At 37.4% G+C, this 25,848-nt stretch overlaps 1 pseudogene; it reads left to right on the forward strand.

The window, feature by feature from the left end:
• The window catches only part of LOC116091992, an 8,545-nt pseudogene extending 6,389 nt beyond the window's left edge, over nt 1-2,156 (forward strand).
• Nucleotides 2,157-25,848: the final 23,692 nt, after the last annotated feature.

Below are 25,848 nucleotides of genomic sequence, written 5' to 3' on the forward strand. Positions count from 1 at the left end.
ATAGACATCATGGAAAGTCAAGCTGTAAGATTGAGTGATATATTGGAACTCCTTAATAAACTTTGAAGAGTTAGAAGTACAGGACCCCAGCCTGTTTTCTATTTGGGAAAGTTCACTAAGTGAGAAACGGAACATGTACTCTGACGAGCCCATCCACTCCAGCAACTTCCCGTAGAGGTAGGACAGTCACTGGGCCAGGTGTCTTTGGAGAGGAGGGACTTGAAGGTTTGGCTGCAGTCTTAGAGCGAGTGACAGGGGGAGTGAAGGTAGCTGCCAATGTGGGGCATTTGGAGCAGCCCACATCTGGCACAGAAGGGGAGGGGTCTAGAGAGGGAGAGCTAGCAGGCTCTGGAGCATCCTGAGGAGGAGGAGGAACTGGGGCGGCAGTTTGGGCTTTTGGCAGCAAGGAGACAGGATTACCGCGAAAAGTCTGTGGTTCATTAGCTGAATCTAGCATTGTAGAGTCATCTAGAGAAAGTTGAGGTTGTGTAGGCTTCATGGCTAAGAGAAGTTGGGTTGGGGAACAAGAAGAACACAAGAAGGAATTAGAACAGAGATAGATGAATATTTGAATATATGGGAACCTCCTTCCATTTACCAGTTCGCTGACAGTATGTATTAAGACTTCTTAAAATAGCTGGGTCTAGAGTGCCATTAAGTGACCACTTTGAATTCCCATCTAGTTGATATTTAACCCAGACCTTATTGCAGAGATATATTAATTTTGATGCCTTCAAATCAGGCGTAAGCTTTAAAGATTTGAGATTTTCCAGGAGACAACCCTGTGGGGTGCCTGGAGAAACTGGTTGAAGACATTCTGGAACCCACTGGGGGGTGGTTGGATGTTCGTACCAGCATCCTGAGAACAATCCAAGCACCAAGGAAAATTAACAGCCGAAGCTAGTGGTTTCAAGTCATCACGAGAAACCCTAGTGGCAATTTGGCAGGGTCTGGTGGTCTGCGTGGGAAAGTAAGTCACCCTGGATCCAGGGGATTGGGGGGCTGTAGCCCGGTGAGTATTAGGGGTGAGAGTTACCTCCGAGGGTAGGGTACCCAGTGGGAGAACGTGGTAACGCATATGTCAAGGGGAGGGGCTGTAATCCGTAATTCTCAGAGAAGGTTGGCCAGACCTTATCTGGAAAGCTGGAAGTCTTCTCCCTGACTGATCCTATTAATTAATATGCTGGCGTCTGTGCGGCTGGTTATGAGCAATCTGGTAAATGGAAAAACATGGAACTGAATGGTGCCTGAGTGTGGTACAGCTCACGTGGTTATGTCTCGTGGTGCCAGGTGAGGGGGCTCTGAAGTCACGTACCTATACCGCCTGGTTGGCAGTGCTGGGACTGCTCTCTCGCTTCTTGCGGTCTCAGCGCAGAGCGGGACTTGCCTATAGTAGCTGCTGCAGCCTGCAGCGGTGATGGGAGTGTTCCCAGCACAGGGCAGAGTAGTGGCAGCGGTGGTGGGAGGGGTGGAGGCATGGCAGTGGTGATGGGACCCACTCTGTGCAGGGCAGGACGCAGCAGTGGCGGGCGGCTGCGGCTGCTGCGGCAGCGGTTGAGGCGGGAGCCGTTCCACGTGGCAGCTGCGGTCCCAGCGGCCGTTCTACGTAGCCGTGGCAGCTGCGGTCCCAGCGGCCGTGTACCCTGTCTGCCCCGGCGGTCGGGTCGGTAGACGCAAACTGCCACACTCCCGGATTTCGGCACCAAATGTTGAGGTTCGAGTTGCAGCGGATGCGTCTGCAGACACCAGGCACAAACAGTTCCACGTGGAAGAGGTTTAATTAAGAGGAAATGGGGATAGCGGTGCAGGAAGAGGGGGGAGAGAAGAAAAGAGAAAAAGGGGAGAGATAGAGGAGAGTACATATATATATATATATATATATATATATATATATATATATATATATATATATGTGTGTGTGTGTGTGTGTGTGTATGTTGTGACGTAGCAGTCCAGGTAAAGTTGGGAGTTGAACCCAATGGATTCTGGGAATATGGTGGCCGTTGCCCTGGCGACAGGTCTGTGGACCTGCCCATATCTGCCGCAGTTTCTGGATGCTAACAGAAAGTGGGAGCAAGGCTGGAGATGGGGACTGTGACACCACCAAAATGAAAAAGTGGAAGAAAGTCAAAATGGTGGAAGAGATATCTGAATAGTAAAAGCCACTTCTTGAAGTACTGTGTCCTGCTGGGAGGAGAAATGAAAGCCTTATTGAAAAAACTTGCTTTTTGTTGAGGGAGTAGAACAGAGGTCCCAAATATAGTAGAAAGTTCTGATACACTTTAGCTACCACTTGTGACCTCAGTAGTTAGCTGGTGTGTCCTGTCCTGTTTCAAGGGTATGAGAGATAAAAACGGGTTTTTTGTTTTGTTTTCATTCGTTTAGTTTTTTGTTTTGTTTTGTTTTTTGATTTCTTTTTGTCAGCAACCCCTCAGCTTGCTTGAGAAACCTTTAGACATGGCACTGCCTAGTAACTGTCTGCAGCTGTTTACTAATGATCATTTTAAACAATGCCATAGATAGTCCTATCCTAGCTTGCTTTGTAAAAATTAAACCTGTTTATTTGTAAAAATTAAATCTGTAAAAAAATTTTTAAAATTTTTAAAATTTTAAAATTTAAAAATTTTAAAATTTGTAAAATTTGTAAAAATTTGTTAAAATTAAATCTGTTTATTTGGAAAAATTAAATCTGTAAAAATGTTTGTAAAAATTGAATCTGCTAAATAAAATGACATTGAACCTTCTGTGAGTTAAAAAAATGTAATTTAATTATGTTCACTGGGAAAGTCTTATCTCCATTATCTTATAAGAAGTGCTCTATTCTGGTATCAGCTATGGACTTGGCTGGCCTGGTGGTGTCCATGGAGTTTAGGCTAGTATTCTGTGCACTGTTGCGTTCAGTGGGATTTATCCAACTCCACCTGGCTACTTATGTTTGTTGTGGAAGCCAAAGCATTCCTATACTTTCCTGTTTTCATGTTTGTTTTATTTTCAATGTAATATGTAGCCTTTAAAAAGTATTCCTGTTAGATTTACTAATTAATAATAATCTTGGACTAGCAGAGAAAAATTGAGAATGTTTTTATTAAAATCCTGGGGATCACGTCTCAAAACATTGTGTACATTTACTCCCATATGTAAGAAAAGATGAATATAGTGAATGGAACTATTTGGAAGAGGATGGGTCTACACTAAGGGTAAGGGGCTACACATAACTAACAAGTTTTTAAACCTCTGTGACTTGCAGCTTTCAAAGATTTTTTTTCTTATTCATTTCTAGCCTTACTGATTTGTTCTTAGAAAAAATAATCAAACCAATTAAAAGTTTTAAAGTATATGTTAAAATTTGTTTCATGCTAATCTTTTGGTCTATTCTGGAGACCCTTCACAGGCAGGGAAAGAGCATGCCAGGTGTGAGACAGATTGTCCTTCATGCTTTTATGTACATTTGGTCTAGAGTACAATTTGATTCTTTTCTTTCTTTTTTTTTTACCCTGACAGTTTGTCCGCTGTTGATAGTACAGTATTATAGGCCTCAGCTACTGTGTTGGAGTGTCTCTCCTCTAAGTATTTGACACTTGGTTTATATATTTGAATGCTGGGATATTGAATGCATATATACTTACATTTGTATATAATTTTTTTCTCTTGATTAATATTAGTACATAATGAAATTCTAGCCATTAACTTTCAGTCTTAATGTGTCCTTACAGGTGGAGAAAACTTACAAGCAATGTTTATTTTTTAAAAAAATGAATTGAATTCCATGCAGTTATATTCAGTGTAATTAGTGATAGGTATGGTTACATTAAATCCACTGACAGTATCTTCTATAGTTCTGCTGTAGATCTTTTTCTCTCCAAATTTTACACTTTCTTTTGGTAATAATATAATTTTTATATTATTAGTATATTTTTAATTTTTTATTATATTTGGTTTCTTTATCACTGATCCTTTGCTTTGTAGATTTTTTATTAGATATTTTCTTTATTTACATTTCAGATGATATCTTCTTTCCTGGTTACCCCTCAGAAAAAATATAATAATAATAATAATAATAATAATAATAATAATAATAATAATAATAATAAACTAACCCTATTTCCTTTCCCCAAATACTGCTCATCAACCTACCCTCTCCCACTTTCTGGCCCTGTCATTCCCCTACACTGGAATGACACAGGACCAAGGGCCTCTCCTCCCATTGATGACCAACTAGGCCATCCTCAGCTATACATATGCTGCTGGAGCCATGAGTTACCACCATGTGTGCTCTTTGGCTGATGGTTTATAGTCCCTGGGAGCTCTGAGGGTACTAGTTAGTTCATATTGTTGTTCTTCCTAAGGGGCTGCAAACCCTTCAGCTCCTTGGTCCTTTCTCTAGCTCCTTCATTGGAGACCTTATGCTGAGTCCAATGGATGGTTGTGAGTCTATTTCTGTACTTCAGGCACTGTCAGAGCCTTTCAGAAGACAGTTATATCAGACTCCTGTCAGCCATCACTTGCTGACATCTACAATAGTATCTGGGTTTGACGATTGAATATGGAAAGGATTCCCAGGTGGAACAGTCTCTGCATTGTCCTTCTTTCAGTCTCTGCAACTTCTTAGATGGTATTAGGGGGTATTTTGTACCCCCTTCTAAGCAGGAATGAAGTATCCACACTTTGGTCTTTAGTCTTCTTGAGTTTCATGTGGTTTGTGGATTGTATTTTGGGTATTCTGAGCTTCTGGGCTAGTATCCACTTATCAGAGAGTGCATGCTGTGTGTGTTCTCACTGTGTGGGTTACCTCACTCAGGATGATATTCTCCAGATCCATCCATTTCCCTATAAATAAGGCTGCTATGAGCATAGTGGAGCATGTGTCCTTATTACATGTTGGAGAATCTTCTGGGTATATGCCCAGGAGTGGTATATCTGGGTCCTCTGGTAGTACTGTATCCAATTTCCTAAGGAACTGCCAAACTGATTTCCAGAGTGGTTGTACCTGCTTGCAATTCCACCAGCAATGAAGGAGTGTTCCTCTTTCTCCACAACCTTGCCAGCATCTGTTATCCCCTGAGTTTTTTAACTTAGCCATTCTGACTGGTGTGAAGTGGAATCTCAGGGTTGTTTTTATTTGCATTTCCCTGATGACTAAGGATGTTGAACATTGCTTTAGGTATTTCTTGGCCATTTGGTATTCCTCAGTTGAGAATTCCTTGTTTAGCTCTGTACCCCATTTTTAATAGGGTTATTTGATTCTCTGGAGTCTAACTTCTTGAGTTCTTTTTATATATTGGATATTAACCCTCTATTGGATATAGGATTGTTAAAGATCTTTTCCCAATCTGTTGGTTGCCATTTTGTGTTATTAACAGAGTTCATTGCCTTACAGAAGCTTTGTAATTTTATGAGGTCCCATTTGTCAATTCTTGATCTTAGAGCATGAGCTTTGGTGTTCTGTACAGGAAAATTTCCCCTGTGTCTATGTGCTCCAGGCTTTTCCCCATTTTCTTTTCTATTAGTTTCAGTGTATCTGGTTTTATATGGAGCTCCTTGATCCACTTGGACTTGAGCTTTGCACAAACAGATAGGAGTAGATCGGTTTGTATTCTTCTACATACCAACTGCCAGTTGAGCCAGCATCATTTGTTGAAAATGCTGTCTTTTTTCCACTGTATGGTTTTAGCTCCTTAGTCAAAGATTAAGTGACCCTACGTGTGTGGGTTGATTCCTGGGTCTTCAATTCTATTTCATTGATTCACTCGCCTGTCACTGTACCAGTACAATGCAGTTTTTATCACAAATGCTCTGTAGTACAGCTTAAGGTCAGGGATGATGATTCCACCATATGTTGAGTTTCGCTATCCTAGGTTTTTTGTTATTCTACATGAATTTGCAAATTGCTCTTCCTAAGTCTGTGAAGAATAGAGTTGGAATTTTGATACTGATTGCATTGAATCTGTAAGTTGCTTTTGGCAAGATGGCCATTTTTGCTATATTAATCTTGCCAACCCATGAGCATAGGAGATCTTTTCATCTTCTGAGATCTTCATGAATTTCGTTCTTCAGAGACTTGAAGTTCATGTCAAACAGATCTTTTACTTGCTTAGTTAGAGTCACACCAAGGTATTTTATATTATTTATGACTATTGTGAAGGGTGTTGTTTCCCTAATTTCTTTCTCAGCCTGTTTATCCTTTGTATAGAGGAAGGCCACTGATTTGCTTGAGTTAATTTTATATCGAGGTAATTTGCTGAAGTTTTTTTTTTTTATCAGGATTAGAATTTTTCTTGTGGAATTTTTGAGGTCACTTAAGGATATCATATCATCAGCAAATAGTGATAATTTGACTTCTTCCTTTCCAATTCGTATCCCTTTGATCTCCTTTTGTTGTCTAATTGCTCTGGCTAGGACTTCAAATACAATAATGAGTATGTAGGGAGAGAGTGGACAGCCTTGCCTAGTTGCTGATTTTAGAGAGATTGCTTCAAGTTTCTCTCCATTTAGTTTGATGTTGGCTACTGGTATACTGTATATTGCTTTCACTATGTTTAAGTAGGGGTCTTGAATTCCTGATCTCTCCAAGACTTTTATCATGAAGTGGTGCTGGATTTTGTAAAATGCTTTCTTTGCATCCAATGAAATGATCATATGATTATTTTCTATGAGTTTGTTTATGTAGTGGATTACATTGATGGATTTCCATATATTGAACCATCCCTGCATTCCTGGGATGGAGCCTACTTGATCATGATGGATGATTATTTTGATGTGCTCTTGAATTTGGTTTGCAAGAATTTTATTGAGTATTTTTGCATCGATATTCATAAGCATAATTGGTCTAAAGTTTTCTTTCTTTGTTAGGTCTTTGTGTAGCTTAAGTATCAGAGTAGTTGTAGCTTCATAGAATGAATTGGGTACAGTGCCTTCAGTTTCTATTTTGTGGAATGAAGGTCTGATAAAATTGGACTAAACCTTTCTGGTCCTCAGCTTTTCTTGGTTGGGAGACTATTAATGATTCTTTCTATTTTGTTAGCAGATATGGGACTGTTTAGATCATTTATCTGATATTGATTTAACTTTGGTACCTGGCATCTGTCTAGAAAATTGTCCATTTCATCCAGGTTTTCCAGTTTTGTTGTGTATAGGCTTTTGAGGTAGGATCTGAAGATTTTTTGGATTTTCTCAGTTTCTGTTGTTATGTCTCCATTTTCATTTCTGATCTTGTTAATAGGATACTGTCTCTGTGCCCTCTACTTCGTCTGGCTAAGGGCTTATCTGTTTTGTTGATTTTCTCAAAGAACCAGCTCCTGGTTTGGTTGATTCTTTGTATAGTTCTTTTTGTTTCCATTTGGTTGATTTCAGCCCTGAGTTTGATTATTTCCTGCTGTCAACACCTCTTGGTTGAATTTGCTTCTTTTTGTTCTAGAGCTTTCAGATGTACTGTCAGAATTGCAGGTTTGAGCTCTCTCCAGTTTCTTTTTCAAGGCACTTAGAGCTATGACTTTTCCTCTTAGGACTGCTTTCATTGTGTCCCATAACTTTGGGTATCTTGTGGCTTCACTTTCATTAAACTCTAGAAAGTCTTTAATTTCTTTCTTTATTTCTTCCTTGACCAGGTTATCATTGAGTAGTGAGTGAAACTGGCCTGCAGTCCCACTCGGGTCTGTGGGTCTCTTCAGCCAGGGGTTAGACGGGACCTGCAAAATGGGTCGGAAGAACAAAAGAGACACGGACGCCAAGTAAATTTTATCAAGGCATCTCTTTACTTGGGGGCATTTTTAACTTATATAGACAGGTACAAAATGAAACCAAAAACTACAGAAATAAAATATATGCATAAGGTAAATACAGTCTCAGACCAGTAAAGACACTATGGTCTCTCAAACTGGTTCTCAGTCAGGTTTGTTTACATTCAGCATGTCCTCAGGCAGTAGGCAAGTCAGCAACCAGGTGTAGCTTCCTCTGAAATCCTCAAAGGCGAAATTGCAGTGTAGTGGGCCATTGTTTAGGCCCAGCAGGTGTCTGCTTCCAGTCTCAGGCTGTCAGCTGTGCTGAGACCAGAGCTGAGGCAAGGGGGAGGAAGCCAACAGAGTAGAGTGTTTTTAAGCTTCCATGTGTATGTGGGCTTTCTACTGTTTATGTTGTTATTGAGGAGCAGCCTTAGTCCATAGTGATCTGATAGGATGCAAGGAATTATTTCAATCTTCTTGTGTCTTTTGGGGCCTGATTTGTGACCAGTTATATGGTCAGTTTTGGAGAAGGTACCATGAGGCGCTGAGAAGAAGGTATATCCTTTAGGATAAAAAGTTCTATAGATATCTGTTAAATCCATCTGTTTCATAACTTCTGTTAGTCTCATTGTGTCTTTCTTTAGTTTCTGTTTCCATGATCTGTCCATTGGAGAGTGTGGTGTTGAAGTCCACCACTTTTATTGTGTGTGGTGCTATGTGTGCTTAGAGCTTTAGTAAACTTTCTTTTATGAATATAGATGCCCTTGTATTTGGAGCTTAAAGACTCAGAATTGAGAGTTCATCTTGGTAGATCATACCTTTGATGAATATGAAATGTCCCTCCTTATCTTTTTTGATCACTTTAGGGTGAAAGTCGATTTTATTCAATATTAGAATGGCTACTCCAGCTTTTTTCTTGGGACCATTGGCTTGGAGAATTGTTTTCCAGCCTTTTATTCTGAGGTAGTGTCTGTCTTTGCCACTGAGGTGGGTTTCCTAAATGCAACAAAATTTTGGGTCCTGTTTACATACTCAGGCTGATAGCCTTTGTCTTTTTATAGAGGTCATTGATATTAATAGGCATTAAGGGAAAGTAATTTTTGCTTCCTATTATTTTTGTTATTAAAGTTGGAAATCTATTCATGTGGCTATCTTCTTTTAATTTTGTTGGAAAATTACTTTTTTGTTTTTTAGGATGTTGTTTCCCTCCTTGTGTTGAAGTTTCCCATTTATTACCCTTTGAAGGTCTGGGTTCATGGAAATATATTGTGTAAATTTGGTTTTGTCATGGAATACTTTGGTTTCTCCATCTATGGTAATTGAGAGTTTTACTGGGTATAGTAGCAGCTGGCATTTGTGTTCTCTTAAGGTCTCTTTAACATCAACCCAAGATCTTCTGGCTTTCATAGTCTCTGGCGAAAAGTCTGGTATAATTCTGATAGGCCTGCTTTTATATGTTTTTTGACCTTTTTCCCTCACTGTTTTTAATATTCTTTCTTTGTTTTGTGCACTTGGGATTTTGACTATTATGTGGTGGGAGGAATTCCTTTTCTGGTCCAGTCTATTTGTAATTCTATAGGCTTCTTGTATGTTCATGGGTATCTCATTCTTTAGGTTAGGGAAGCTTTCTTGCATAATTTTGTTGAAGATATTTACTGGCCCTTTAAGTTGGAGGTCTTCACTCTCTTCTATACATACTATCCTTAAGTTTGGTCTTATCATTTTGTCCTGAAATTTCTGGATGATTTGGGTTAGGGCCTTTTTGCATTTTGTGTTTTCTTTGACTGTTGTGTCAATGTTTTCTATGGTATCTTCTGCACCTAAGATTCTCTCTTCTATCTCTTGTATTCTGTTTGGTGATGCTTGAATCTATGGCTCCTGACTTCTTTCCAAGATTTTCTATCTCCAGAGTTGTCTCTCTTTGTGATTTCTTAATTGTTTCTACTTCCATTTTTAGGTCCTGGATGGTTTTGCTCAATTCCTTTACATATTTGGTTATGCTTTTCTGTAATTCTTTAAGGGATTTTAGTGTTTCCTCTTTAAGGGTTTCTACTTGTTTACTCATGTTCTCCTCTAATTCTTTAAGAGATTTTTGTGTTTCCTCTTTAAGTGCTTGTACCTCTTTACCTGTGTTCTCCTGTATTTCTTTAAGGGAGTTATTTATGTCCTTCTTAATGTTCTCTATCAACCTCATGAGATGGGATTTTAGATCCAAATCTTGTTTTTCCAGTGTGCTGTGGTATCCAGGTCTTGCTGTGGTAGAGATACTAGGTTCTGATGATACTAAGTAGTCTTGTTTTTGTTGGTAAGATTCTTGCATGTGCCTTTAGCTATCTGTTAATTTCTGTTGTTAGATGTTCTTGCTGTCTCTGGCTGGGTCTGAAAGTCTGTGTCAGCACCTCTGGGAGATCAGCTCTACTCTGGAAGGACCCATGTACAGAGTGCTGTGGATCAGCCTTCCTTCCTGAGTGCAGATTGATGAATGAATGTTGCAGCTTCTGTGGCCTGTGCTTCCCAGCTGGTCCTACCTGAGAGCTGGGGTCAGAGTTTCTCCCTGGAGAGAAACTCTCAGCATGCAGGAAAAATGTGCAAAGAGGGTTGTAGATCCGCAGTCCCTCCTAGTTTTAGATGGAGGTAGAAAGAATCCTGTCCCAGCTACCCGGCCACTTCTGTGACCTGGGCCTCCCGACTGTTTTGGCCTTAGAAAGTCAATGGAGAATAAATGGCCTGCTTTGCAGTTTTCATATGGGATACACAAATATCTTTTGATAATAAAAAACTAATTCTGGTCTTTATTTGTTTAAAATTTTTGACACAGGATCTCTTCTAATCCAGGCTGGGTTTGAACTCAGTGAGTAGCATAGGTAACCTTGAACTCCTATTTCTCTTGCCTTTACCTCCTAAGTGTTAGAATGGCAGACATGTGAATACACACCTGGTTTTATATGGTACTTGGTATCAATAACAAAGATTTGTATGTGTCAGGCAAGCATTTTATTAACTGAGCTATTCCCCCACTGGATTATATCTCTAAAATTAACCCAACACTGGGGTTAGGACTATAATCTAAATTTCTATGGAGTAGCCATAATTTCTTGGGTCTCATACTAATCTGGGTATGAGATTACCATCTGCACCCAGGTAATATGTTACCTGGGCTTGAGATACTGTTGGTAAAGACAGCCTGCCCCTTGGCAACTTGGGTTGATGCTAAGCTGTATTGTGTCCAACTCTTACAGTCTTAAGAACTTAAATACAGTTTTGGTGGTGACATGGCCTGTATCTCAGGAGTAGTGCTACAGTTGGCAATATGAGTCTTTCTCACCTTTATGCAGACTACAGGTGCTGAAGCTGTTCTATAGCTCCATCTATGCAGACTGGACAGATGAAATATGCAGCCTACGGTTGGGGTTAAGTACTAGAGATAGTCATTTGATTATTTATAAGCTGAGTAATATTTAAGCCCTATAACTTCAAGGACATGTACAGTCTTAGAAGGAATGCTTAGAAATCTATGGGTTCCATGTAGATGCTTATCTATACATGGTGTTTGGGTTAAGTTTTTGTCATCCTGATATGAGCTAGAGTCATCAGGAAGGAGAAACTTTGAATGAGAATATGCTTTCATCAGACTTCATGTAGGCAACTATGTAGAAGCATTTCTTTATTAATGATTAGTTAATTAACTAATGTAAATGTGGTCTATGCCACTCCTGAGTATGTGGTCTGGGTTGTATAGGAAATTAGCTAAACAGGCCAAGGAGAGCAAGCTACTAAGCAGTGGTCTTCCATGGCTTCTGCTTTAGTTCATGTCTCCAGGTTTCTGCCTTGAGTTCCTGCACTGACTTCACTCAGTGATAAACTGTGATATAGAAGTATAAGTCAAATAAATCCCTTCTCAAGTTACTTTTGGTCACAGTGTTTATTGTGGTGATAGAAAGAAAACATGAATAGCAGTCTGTAATGCCTACTAAATAGTTGGTCTTACTGCATCATACAGAGTACTGAATTCTAAGATGGTACCCTAGCAGAGTGAGTCCTCTTCTCTACTCCTTGGCCAAGTTTGGAAGAATGGTGATAGAGTCAGTCGCCCTTCTGACTTTATGAAATTTCAGTGACTCAATCTGCAGGTACACAGCTGCTATTTTGGATCATGAAGTTTTGTCTATTACTACTCTGGTTTTCATTATCATAGGTCTAGTACTGTTTTTAAACCTGATACTACAATTCAATTCTATTTCCCTCCACAAAAAAACAACTGTGATTACAGAGAAAATGTTTGAATTTTGAAGGGACACCTGCTACCAATGCTTTTCTCACTGTCTTCTTCAATGTGCCTTTCATTCTTACTAAAAGTGTGAACTTGTCTTCTCACTTATTTACCTGGGTCTGTGCTGGTAGATTTATTTAATGTCTTGAAGTGAAGAAAGATGCTATTACAACAGCTTCAACCTGCTTGGGTACCAGCTAATCTCTACTATTGAGTAAGGCTATGGCCCTTGCCATTGAATTGGTACATGCTCTTATCATAGGAGCTAAACATCATGCTGAATGTTGAAAGTCATGACAAGTTAGTGTGCACCATATGCTAGGGTCTTTCATAAATTTTCTTGAGATCAACAGAAGACAGGCTTATCAGAGTATATGTGGCATTTTCAGATAGTTAAAGGTGCTAAAACTTCCTCATTGGCACTCCTGTTTCTTTTTTTCATCTTATTTATTACATTCATTCCCTTGAATGTCTGATAATATTGACAGCTGGCTACAGAAATTCCCTGGTGAACAGCTGAAGACCATTTTTCCAATTCTCTTCTTAGATTATGTATATCCACCAGTGCTACAAATTAACAGTTTCACATTCTCAAAAGACAAGCATCTATTCTCAAATATGACTGATAATATTCCTTGGAGAATTGTCAAAGTTTTCATCCATGATTTAATTAGTTCTCAAATGACTTGAGTATGTCACACAGACTGAATAACCAAGTTTTGAAATCTTTTTTTAAGTCAGCATAATTTGGTGTATATGATAATAAAATAAATGATAAAACATCATTACCTCCTTTTTGTTATAAGAGGCCCTGCCAAGTACAAATAATAGTTATAGATAAATGTTATTGTTTTAAGTGTTTTAAAAGAGAGCATTGTCCAGTTTCTTTAGAAGTATCAAGTGATAAAGTAACCATTAGTCCAACATACATTTTCTGTGCTAGCTTGATTGACACATACCATTTGTAGATTACCTAATTGTGCTATTGTATCTACACACAGTTTTATTTTACAGTTAGAAGAAGTGTGTTATGAAATCCATTTGCATCACAAAAAATGAAAGACTGAAATACTTAACTTGAAGAAGAAACATGATAGGACCAATGATTATTTTCCTGCTTAAAATATTTGTATGCAGATTAGAGAGATACTCAATATCTTACCAATCAAGGGTTGCAGCCTTGGCCATGCCAATCCATAGCTGTATGAAACTTGAGTAAGACACTTAACTTTCTACCTGGCACTGTTAGTAACTTCATGAGTTAATAAAGATTTAAAATGAACATATAGGCAAATAACAGGCACAGTGTCTGGCTCATAGAAACCTGTTAATAAATGTCTTTCAATCAGTGAGTAGAAAATATGACAGTAGATTTTAGCTTGCCCCATGTTATTAAAATGTGAAGTCTGTATTTATGTAATTTGAAAGCCAAATCTCAGGAAATTTCTATTGATAAAGTTCAAGAAAAACATCTTCACAACTTTTGTTATGTTTTGAGGGGACTTGGGAGTTCTACTGTAATATAAAAGGTTTGCTATAATTCCCAAAGTTTACATTTTATTGGAATGAATAAGTAGATGAGATGAACATTAAAAACAGTGAAATATTTTTGTCTTTTGAATTCCTTACACATTACCAATGTTCTCTAGAGGCTCTCTCCTCCTCTGGACACAACTTGTTTGTTCAGAGCTTGAACTTGATCATTTAAATGTCTTACAGTTTTCACCACATTTAATCTTTTGAGAGAAATTGCATTTTCTGGGATCCCTTTATCTGCAGTACTAAATGTCTTGATACCTTCTAGAACTTCTGTGTTTCATTTCAAACCAGTGATGGAGAAAAAGAGAAAAAAAAAGGCTGTAAAGGTGTGATGTGTGACAAGAAACAATTAATTTCCACCACTGTCCTTCAGCAGCTGAAAGTTTGCATTAGAAATCACCTAACAGGAGTGTCAGTAGAGTCAACAACTCTTAAGAAAATCTGATAGTAATGTCTCTTCATGATGAGAATGAGTACATATCCCAGGCAAGGAGAATGTTCAGTGCTGTATTGAAAGAGTGAGATACCATTTTACAGAGATCCTGCAAGCAGTTAAACTTTAACATGGCGAATGCATGAGAGTACATACGATTAGTGGAAGCAACAGAATAAAAGCTGTTATGGCAAGAGTGAGTTATGTCGTTGTTTTCTTCATGTTCAGCAATGTTCCCAGCCCATTTCCACAGTAGTTTCCTGGGTCATCGTGTCTGTGTTATGGCTCTTCTCACAACCATTATGCATGAACTCTTCATTGCTTCATGAAGGAAAACAGTAATTCATTTCAGTTAAATGCTACAAAAAGGGCAATTAACCTAATTTTTTTCTGCTTGAGAATCACACCACATCACATATTAAAATATTTAACCAGGGTACCAGGGAGCATCATTAAACACTCATCTGTGGGGAATGGTAAGAAGTGGTGTGAAACACCATTACAGCACTCATTTATCTGGCCTCAAAGATTCTTTCAAATCATTAATTCCTGATTAATGTCATCATTGCTAGTACCAGGAAAAGTATTCATTTTCCTCTTCAGAATTTATTTTGTCTTCATATTTTCAACTATTTTATTCACTGTTTCATTCAATTATACACTGTTTACATTGGCTCAATAATTAATGGTCACAGGACAAGGTGACACACACCTGTAGTCCCAGCACTCTAGAGGCAGAGGAGACAGAACTCTGAGTTTGATGTGAGACTATTCTACAATGTTTGTTCCAAGATAGCTATATGGAGAACTCTGTCTTGAAAAATCAAAATAAACAACAACAACAACAATAACAAAATGGTGATTTATTACATATTGGAACCAGATGAAGCTTCAATAACTTGGATCCACTTATAAACACTAACCCTATGAAAATCAAATTTTATTTAGTATCAGTCAGTTCTCAATGATAATTAACTCTAGCTTCTTCCTGGAAGTACACATTGCCTTAACAAGTAACCAAGTCAAATACAGGAAATGTAAAGGAATTAGGACTTCTAAGTATAATTTTTAATATTTTAGGTATATCCCTTCATATTTCAGTTTATGAAAAAGAGTTTACTCAAGGTCTCATATTTATAAAAATACGTAGGATATTTTAAATATTAATATTGACTCCAAAGATTGATAGAATAGAGCAATGTAGCTATTGTTTTCTATTTCAATAACATACACTAAAGTTTTAAAGACATCATTTTATCTTATGGGAATGCCAATAAATTGCTACTGCCTAGGTTTATATAAATAAATGAAGATAGATTATATACTTATTTGCGTATTACTTAATCTGTAATCATATTGACAGAGTTGGTTAGTAGCAGGAACTTTATGTATACAAAGCCCAAGATATTTACCTTTTGACCACACATAGAATTTCTCATTATTGTCTAAAAGGCTTCTGTTAAAAGAAAATATTCTCTAAAATATCTTGAGACTCCTTTGCTCATACTGGGCTACCTCATATGGTCTTAACACGAGGGGAGGTGCCTAGTCTTATTGTAATTTCTTATGTCAGGTTTGGTTGATACCCCTGGGAGGCCTGCTTTTTTTCTGAAAGGAAATGGAGGAGGAGTGGATCTGGGGAAGGTGGGAGATTGCAGGAATGGGACTGGGAGTAGAGAAGGGAGGGAAAACTGTAGTTGAGATGTAATATGTGAGAGAAGAATAAATAAAATGAATATATTCACAGACAATAACTTGCTTGCAAGCCACTGTGTTAATTACTTTATTACTTTACCACAAAACAACTTCAAAGAAGAATTTTACATCACAATTTCATAATAGAGTCAATCATGGCAGAGAAATCAAGGAAGAAAGAGATTGAGCTAGTCACATAACATCTGCAGCAAGGAAGCTCAATTTTCTATTCCTTTTTTCTTCAGTCTAAGACCCTGGCCCATGCTATGGTGTTGCATGCAGTTAGGCTGGATCTACCAGTTTCAATTAACCAAGTGTGGAAACTATTTCACAGATGGCAAGAGGTTTATTTCCATGATGATTCTAAATCTAATCACAGTGACAAGATTAACCATCATCACAACTCCACCACTTATCAAGTTGATATCCAAATATATCTCCATATGTCAGGCTAAATTTCCAAATGAAGACAATAACAAACATACTGATAATCATACTGAATACAATATGACTATTTCATGAACAATTGAAAAATGCATTAATTACTCTTCCCCCAAATATATGCAAAAGTAGCTCTATTATTGTCTTCCACTTAAAGATGATTATGTAGATTTAGCTACAACTAACTATTGATGTCATCTACATTGGTACTTTATTATAGGAGTTGACAAAGGCTCTTGTCCCATGTCTGTTGACCTGAGTTTGAGCCCTGGGACTTATCTGGAAGAAGGAGAAATCTAATTCAGATACCCTCATGTGTGCCATGGTACATGTTTTCCCCAGAAAAAGATAAAGAAATGTAATAATTGAAGAATAGAAGGAATAAAATCCTAAACACACATGCATACACATACACATAATTTATGATATTTAATTTTTAAATGACCACCAGTTTTAGAGAATTGTTAAAAAACTAACACCCATTCCCTTCTATCCTTTCATCTTCTCCAGAGTCCCTCCTTCCAACCCCTTCCATGCCCATTCTCCAATTTTGTAGCTCATTCTACCTACATTATAATTGCATGTGTATGCATAAATTATGTGAATATTAATTGCTGAGTTCATTTTTGTTATTTGTATGAAAACAGTTTCAGGGCTCACTACTCTGCATTGGACAACTAATTGAAAGATTTATGCCTAGGAAAGTGTGACTATTCTTTTCACAGGAGTCATCTGTTGCCTGTAGTTCTTGTCCAGGAGTGGAACCCCATGAGACATTGTTATTGTTTGTGCCTTTTTTGTTCAGTCATTTCAATGAGAGATTGTTTCATGGTAGACTTCCTGGTTTTCCAGCTCTTATGATATTTCTGCCTTCATTTTTGTGCTGTTGCCTGAACCACAGATGGAGTTGTAATGTAGATGTGTCCATTGGGGCTGATTTCCCCACAATCCATCGATCTCTGCATTGTGCCCAATTGTGGTTTTCTGTGGTAGTCTCTATTTGCAATAAAGAGAGGATTCTCTGATGAGGAATGATAGTTACATTTTTCTTTGTGGATAAGAGTAAGATTTAGAATGTATTTAGAAATTATTGCTGGTTGAGTAAATTGACAATAGTAGATTCTCTTGCAAAATCTATGGCATCACTAGCCTCAGGACGTTGGTTAAAATGTCTTTAAGAGGCACTGTTTCTTTCATGTTGAGTTGCCTTAAATCCAATTAGACAGCTGTTGGTTACCTTCCAGATATGGGTGTCAGTATTGTACCTTTAGGGATAACTTGCCATGTTGACAGTTGCTATGATTTTTAGACATTACAGCCAGATAAGACTACTGATTTCTTTTTTCTACTGGAAGATTCCATGGTAATTTCTGGAGGTCCCTTTATACTTTCCTGTTTGCTGCAGTTACTTCCTGTTCTATACTTTCTTCTAAAGAATTGAATCTAGGAACCACAGCTGAGAGACAGAATGCAGTGTTTTCCTTATTAGCTCTGGGTTGTCACAATCAATGCAAACTTGTCTAGGTCCATTTATTTACCTACAGATTTCATTTTGTTTTTTAAAGCAGAGTAATATTCTATAGCATATATGTACCACATTTCATTTTTAATATATCTCTTAAAAGGTTTTTTAGGTTGTTCTCTTTTCCTAGATATTGTGAATAGCATGACAATGAACATTACTCAGCAGGTATCTGTGAAGAAGGATGCTGAGTCTTTTAGGCATATGCCAAGGAGTGGAATAGCTAGGTCATACAGTATATTTATTTTTAGTTTTCAGGGAATTTTCCACGTTGATTTTCATAGTGACTGCAACAATTTGCATTCCCATGAATAGTAAATGGGGTCTACATTCCCTACAACCTTACTTTCCCTACAACCTAACTACCTTTTTTTAGTTTTGACAATTTTATACATTTTACAATTTTTATACTTTTTTTTTGCAATTTTAGATCATATATATTATAATCACATTTACTTCTCTTTATGTTCTCTCATTGCTGACCACTTCTATGGACCATGTTCTTCTTTCCCACCAATTTTCCTCCTATATGTCTGTATACTGTATCCACTTTACTTTGACAAATAGATTTTAATTAGTGTTGCTTTTAAGAGTAAAAGAAAGTATTAAGTAAAGTTTACTTAATAGAACATAACCAACTTAACCAATGGCTACATCACTGAAGCATTTCAGTGAGGACTAACATCATATCTACCCTCACCCACCCCTGACCCATAATGGAATGTTGAAGAGCCAAATTTTGAGCAGTTCTTGTGGAAATATCTACAGCAGGTATGTGTTGGTGATTCCTGGGAGGCACTGCTTCATCACATTCCTCATTTTGCAGCTCTTTTATATATTTTTTTCTGCCAACATTTTTACAGTGTTCCTTGGGCCTTGAGAGGAGTGATATAGATGTTCCACTTGGGGCTGGGAACTTAACATTCACTAATTCTCAGAATTTTAATCAGCTACAGGCATCTGTATTAACCTCCAACCACTGGGGGACAAATATCTAGCCAAGGCTCAGGTCAGCCCAAGATATAGATACATACATAAATATTTAGAAGATACTGTAACTATATTTCTATCTATTCAAACATCAGTAGTGAGTTTCTCTTTTCCATATCCTAAAACGACCACCTCTAGTAGTCAGATAAGACCCCCAATGGAGGGATGAGGACACTTAGACCACCTACAAAACTTTTGACCTCAAATTGGTCCTGTTTAAACAAAATGAAGTGATAGAGATGGACAATGACTGAAGGATTGGCCAACCAGTGACCAGCCCAATTTGGAATCCATCTTGTTGGACAGGAACTTCCCAGAGACTATACCCAATGGAATTAAATAATAAAGATCCGTTGCTGAATACACCAGACACTTTGGGCATGGGATAAAGGTAAAGGAAACCGGAACTGAGACGCAAACTCCTTCACTGTTGGAATGTTCATCGTGTCAGAAATTGTTATGTAGGCTACTAGAGGTTAAAATTCCTCAGTGGTCTTCCTAGATATGGATCAGGTATGTTATAATACCATGCTACTGTGAAAGATATTCCCATTGGTGTAAGAATGGCAGAACTATTTGGAGAATAACCAGCCACATTCTCTCATTCAGCCACAGTTGATTGTGGAGACTACTTCATAGAAAGATATATATTTCTGTTGCTATTAACTTAACCCAAAGTCTGTGGCTGGAAACTCTTGGGCATTTTCTAGCCAAGGTCACCCACATTGAGTGCTGGGAGCCCTGCCCTTCCCAGATCTCTGGTACTTTCTAGAGGTTCCCCCTGTCCCCTATCCTCAGCAGCTGCATATTTCCATTCATTTTCCTGTCCCTCTGGACCTCTCTCCTGTTTCCCCTGACACCTGTTCCTGTTCCTCCTCTTCCCCTTTGCCTCCCCTTTCCCTTCCAGGTCCCTCACTCTGCCTCCCATGATTAGTTCTCTCTTCTAAGTGGGATTTAAGTATCCTTACGTGTGCCTTTCTTCTTGTTTAACTAATTAGGCTCTTAGGATCATGGGTATTCTGTATTTTTGGCCAATATCCAATTATTAGTGTATATGTACCCTGCATGTACTTTAGAGTCTGGGTTACCTCATTCAGGATGATATCTTCTAGTTCCATCCATTTGCCTGCAGAATTCATGGTGCCCTTGTTTTTAAATAGCTGAATGGTACTCCATTGTGTAAATGAACCACATCTTATGCAACCATTCTTCAGTTGAGGGACATCTGTGTTGCTTCCAATTTCTGGTTATTATGAGTAAGGTTGCTATGAATGTAGTGGAGCATGTGTCCTTTTGATGTGGTAGAGCATCTTTGAGTATATGCCCAGAAGTGGTATAGCTGGTTCTTCAGATAGAATTATTTCCATCTTTCTGAGAAACCAACAAATTGATTTCCAGAGTGGTTATCAGTTTGCAATCCCATCAGCTTTGGAGGAGTGCTCCTGTTTTTTCACATCCTTCCTACCATGTGCTGTCCTATGGGTTTTTGATCTTAGCCATTCTGTTTGGTGTAAGGTGGATTCTCATGGTCTTTTTTATTTGCTTTTCCCTGAATAAGAAGGATGTTGAGTATTGTTTTAAGTGCTTCTCAGCCATTCTACACTCTTCTGTTGAGAATTTGCTGTTTAGCTCTGTACCCCAGTTTTAAGTTGGGTTATTTTGTCTTTAGAAATCTTTCAATGCTAGTATTATCATTCCAATCTTTAAAGTTTCTCCACACCATGGGTCCTTTCTTGTTCAATCACCAGCACCACTATCACCCCTGTGAAAAAGAATCTAAAACTTCAAAGCTAAGATATAGAAGCAACATATAGCCCTTGTTTTTCTGGGTCCGAGTTTCTTTCTAGTTCATCCATTTTCTTGCAATTTTTATGATTTTAGTTTTCTTTTAATGTTGAGCAAAACTCCATTTTGTCTATGCACCACATTTTTATTATCCATTCATCAGTTCATGACTCTCTAGGCAAATCCTATTTTCTTTCTATTATAAATAAATCAACAATGAAAATATATGTGCATATGTTTCATGAGTAAGATACAGATTCATTAGATTATTTATTTGGGAGTGGTATAGTTGGGTCATATATTAGCTCTACCTTTTCCTTTTGGAAAACCTGCCACACAGATTTACATCATGTCTATACCAGTTTATATGCCATTTTCCTTTCCCCAGACTCCCAAGTACCGAAGTTATATGTATAAAGCAGTAGTTGTACATCCTTAATACTTTAAAGTAAGATATTTAAATGAACTAAACAATATTCTTTCAGAATTCTTTTACTCATATTTTTATAAATAATACATATAGTTCAATGGAATGCTACTAAGTTAATATGTGTTACTATCATTCAAATTACCAGATAGTTTTTGCCATTGTTCGTTCTGAAGTATTGCGTCTCAGAATCTATCACTCAGGTGCTGAAGAGATGGCTCCACAGTTAAACGCACCCTTCTTCTTCTAAAATTCTGACTTCCCTCCCCAGCTCAATGTTAAAGAGTTTGAACTTCATTTTAAAATTATTATATGTTATTGTGTGTGTCTTTCCCTTTCATTCAGCAAAATGTTAAACCTCAATGGTATTGTATGAAGCAATGGTTTACTTTTACCAACCCTTAGCATTGAATTTTATTAAAATAATATAATTTGTTACTTCCTTTCTTTTGAATATTGAAAAAAATTTTATGTTTTTACAGTTTAGTTGCCTATTTGCAGTTTTGTTACCTTTTTCTTGCAAGCATTACGGTAAACGTTTGATGAGTTATGTCTAGTATCAGAAATTCAACTGTTGGGTCAGAGTACTGTGATGTCTGTATATGCACATATATATGAGTGTGTGTGCATGTGTTTATGTTTGTGTGTGCACATGAGTGCATATGAATGTATATGTGCATGGTGTGTGTTTGTATATGTGTGTATGTGTGCATATGTGTATGTATTCAGTAAGTACCACCAAACTGATTTTCAGCATGAAAGGAACAATTAATTTTTCTATAAGTGTTACATGAAACATATATTAATATGTACCCAGGCTAAAATTCTATATTTAGCTTTTGTTCTGATCATAGTATTACAACATTGCATTAATTTGTTTTTTCTTCACAACAAATAATATTAAGCACTTTGTCATAAACTAGTATCCATTATTTTGTTTACCCTATTTGTGCATCATCTGTTTGTCTCTGTTGGATTTCATACATATAGAGATAAATACTACTAAGAGGAAATTTGGCTGTGTTAATGATTTGGAGTTAATAAATCCAACTTGAGGATGTATTCAATATCCTTAGCCTTCAGGGAAATACATATTAAAACAATTTTGAGATTTAATCTCACTCTAGTCACAATGATTATTATCAAGAAATCAAATGATAACAAATGCCAATGAGGATGTGAGGAAAAGAGGAATCTGTATACACTGTTGGTGGGAGTATAAACAAGAGCAGCCATTATGTAAGTAAGTGTGGAAGTTTCACAAAAAGTTAAATATAACACTACTACATGGTACAGCTGTATCACCTCTGGATATATAACCAAAGACTCCAGAGATATATACTCCAGAGATTCACTCACATCCATGTTCATTTGCTCCAGTCAAAATATCTAGGAAAAGGAATTGGACTTTATTATCACCAACTGATTGGAAAATGTGATACATATGCACAACAGAGTTCTATTCAGCTGTGAGGTAAAGTGAAATCCTAACATCTTTTAGGAAACTGGGTGGAATAAAAACAAAATAAAAACAAAAACCTGAGCCATGTAGCCAAGACCCAGGAAGGCAACTGTCTCATGTTCTCTTATACGTAGGTATAGTTTCAGTTTTTCTGATTTCTATGTTTAATTTTGAATATCTACATAGCATAAGAATAAGTGAGAAGGATAGGCTGATTCCATGACAGACTTCAAATTGGAAGTTAAGGAGACTAGGCCTAAGAACTGGGCAAGTCCAGGCAAGCCCAGGCAAGTAAATTACTAATAGAAAAACCCCCAGGCTCAAGCCTTCATGCCCTGATAATTGTTCTGGAATACTGAGAGATAGAGTAAGACAGAGCTCATCTACCCCAGAATTCCATTGTGCTTTAAACTGAGACTGTGAGCTCACTTGGTTCTCTGTCTATCTTGGTAATGGGAGACCTCAACATGGTGAACTTCTTCAAGATAAAACATTCTTTGTGCTTATACACTATTTGAGTCTGGGGTATTATTCTTTTGTAATACAAAATTCTTTTCTAATACAAAAGGAGGCCTCAGTGTGGGGGATATTGGAGGACACAAATGATATGAAAGCAGAAATGTTTGTGTAATACTAGAGTTAGAAATGTTAAGGCAGAATGGCCAAGGAAGGATGGAGGAGAGAAGGAGTTGAGGGAGAAGGTTAACTAAAATTAAAGGGATATGAAAATGTCATATGAAAACATACTCTTGCAAGATATTTAAAGACATACCTTTTTAAAAAGTGTTTGGCTCAGTGAGTAGAGTCTATGGCCATGCCTGACCATATGAGTATAATATCCAAAATCCACATGTTAGAAAAAGAGAACTCTACACATCAGTCATGAGATCCATATGTCCATACATATACAGTGCTTAATGCAAATTTGTAACAGTCAATGTCCAGAGAATAAGCAATCATTAAAGGTTTTAGACCTAAATGGAATATCTATATCCCCATCTTCAAAGGTCAGGGAACATTTCAGAGACAGAAAGCATTTAAGTAAGTGCTTTTAGGGAACACTTTCATAAATGCTATCTTCTGGATATGACCTGCCCATTGCACTCATGAAATTACGTAGCCATAGTTAGCTGTACAAGACTTACCTAAAATGTGTCCCTTCAATATTCCTTCATAGATTTGTGAGGGGTTTGGTGGGCCCCCTTGTGAAGCCATTGTTAGTTAATGGCTACCTAGAAAGAGGGTGTGGTTTCTTCAGTGGTGATGCCATTGGTTACTTACCAATTCCTCAGTAATAATCCCTCACCCATTCCCATACTAACATTTCTAGTTAAATACACAAGTCATGGCAAATGGGAAATGAAAGTAGGAAGAAGACCAATTGGAAAGTAGGCAGAGTAGGCTAGATAAGACCTAAGAGACCTCAACCCTACAAAATAAAATACAGGCAACCAAAGAATGTTGTGTGGGACAAGTAGCTTTTCCTGGGGCAGAGCACACCATTTCATTAGTCTGCTTTCTTATACAGCTCAGGACCACCTGCCCGTGGATGGCACCATCTTCTGTATGCTGAGCCCACCCACATCAACCATTAACCAAGATAATGTTCTACAGACTTACCTTATAAGTTCTCAGTTGAGATTTATTTTCTTAGACAACTCTATATCCAGCATGTGTTTGGTGAAGAAAACACATGTACATACATGCACAATCCAGAAGAGAATCCTGATAGTATGGGTAATACTTTGTGAAAATGAATTTGTTTCAAAAGATAATATATGTTATCTCATTTTCTCTCCTTCTCTTGTTGGGCTCAAGTTACACATATTGAACAGTTTCAATAGTGTTTAGGCTTCTGAAATTGATCTATCTTACAACTTTCAAATTCTGCTTACATCTGTGTTTGTTGTATATTTTGTTATTAAATGTATCCATTTGAATATTTTCATATCAACAGTTACAGCTTTTAATTTCTTTGTCTATTTTTATCTATTCCTCCTCTCCTACAAGTTTTAAGTTTTCATGTAGTTCTTAAATATATCAATAGCTTACTTTATACATTTTGGACTGTTTTTATTCTAGCAGGTAATTTATACTATGTTTTAGAATTCTTGAGGAGTTTGATATTGCTGAATTGGGGTGGAGCCTGCAAAACATTCAATGATAGCATTTTCCTTCATGAAGATTTAGTTGTCTTTATACTAATCATTATATTTAGGTGTTCTGATCAAAAATGTGACAAGCAGTTTGATGGTAGGTTCAGGCTTTGTTAAAGATGTCTATTTCTGATTTCAACTGTCCCAATTTAAAATTTTGGGATCAATTTTTGGGTTCTGATTTGAAACTCATAATGACCATTATGAATCTAAATTGCTAGTGTATCCACCACAAGCTACATTCCTGAAAAATGACAGAAATCAGACTAAGTTACAGATAAACTTCATCTTACATAGGACTTAGTGTAAGGATGAAATTGCATGGTTCTTTCCTCTCTGGTTGGACAAATAATAGAATTTTTTTCCTTGAATAAAAGCATTTAAATCATCAAAATAAATTTCACATTTTTTCACATATAAGAAATAAATTCTTACAGAAAGGAAGTCATACTCATCAGTAGCCTTAGCTTAGAAGCTGTAGACTGTAGAAGACTAAAGAGTACTGAGCAGAAGCAGAAGGACTTCAGTTAGGGCTGAGGACAGATAATACACAGAGAAAGTGAGTGGGAATGTTTGGAGAAAGCTATAGAAAATATATTAAGTTGTGTTTACTTAAAAATAAATTGTAAGGAGGCTGGAGAGATGGTTCAGCGGTTAAGGTACTGTTTTTCTAGAGGACCCTGGTTCAAATCTCAGCAGTCACATGATAGATCACAACTATCTGTAACTTCAAGATGTGACACTTTCATATAGACATACATGCAGGCAAAACAGCAATGCACATAGAATAAAGATTAATAAAATAAATACATTGGATGGAGACATCCCATTTAGGACTCTAAAGGCCTAAAAATCTAAACTCTAATGGTTCCAAGGTCTCTTACTCACTGCCTAATGTCTGGCTATAGGTACTTGTATATTTTTCCATCTGTTGCAGAAAGAAGATTTTTGATGATAGATGAACAAGGTCCTGAACGGAGTATAGCAGAATACCTTTAGAAGGCATTTCATCACTATCTTTTTTTATTAGATATTTTCTTTATTTATATTTCAAATGATATCTCCTTTCTTGGTTACCCCTCAGAAAAAATATCAAAAACATAAATAAAAACAAAAAAAACAAACCTTGTTTCCTCCCTCTCCCCCTGCTCACCAACCCATACTCTCCCACTATCTGGCCCTGGCATTCCCCTATCTTGGGGCATAAAACTTCATAGGAAGAAGGGCCCCTCCTCCCATGGCCATCCTCTGCTATACATATGCTGCTGGAGCCATGAGTCCCACCATGTGTACTCTTAGGTTGATAGTTTAGACCTTAGGAGCTCTGAGGGTACTATTTAGTTCATATTGTTGTTCGTCCTAAGGGGCTGCAAACCCTTCAGCTCCTTGGGTCCTTTCTCTACCTCCTTT

The sequence above is a fragment of the Mastomys coucha genome, unplaced genomic scaffold (genome assembly GCF_008632895.1).
Source record: "Mastomys coucha isolate ucsf_1 unplaced genomic scaffold, UCSF_Mcou_1 pScaffold15, whole genome shotgun sequence".
Taxonomy (NCBI): domain Eukaryota; kingdom Metazoa; phylum Chordata; class Mammalia; order Rodentia; family Muridae; genus Mastomys; species Mastomys coucha.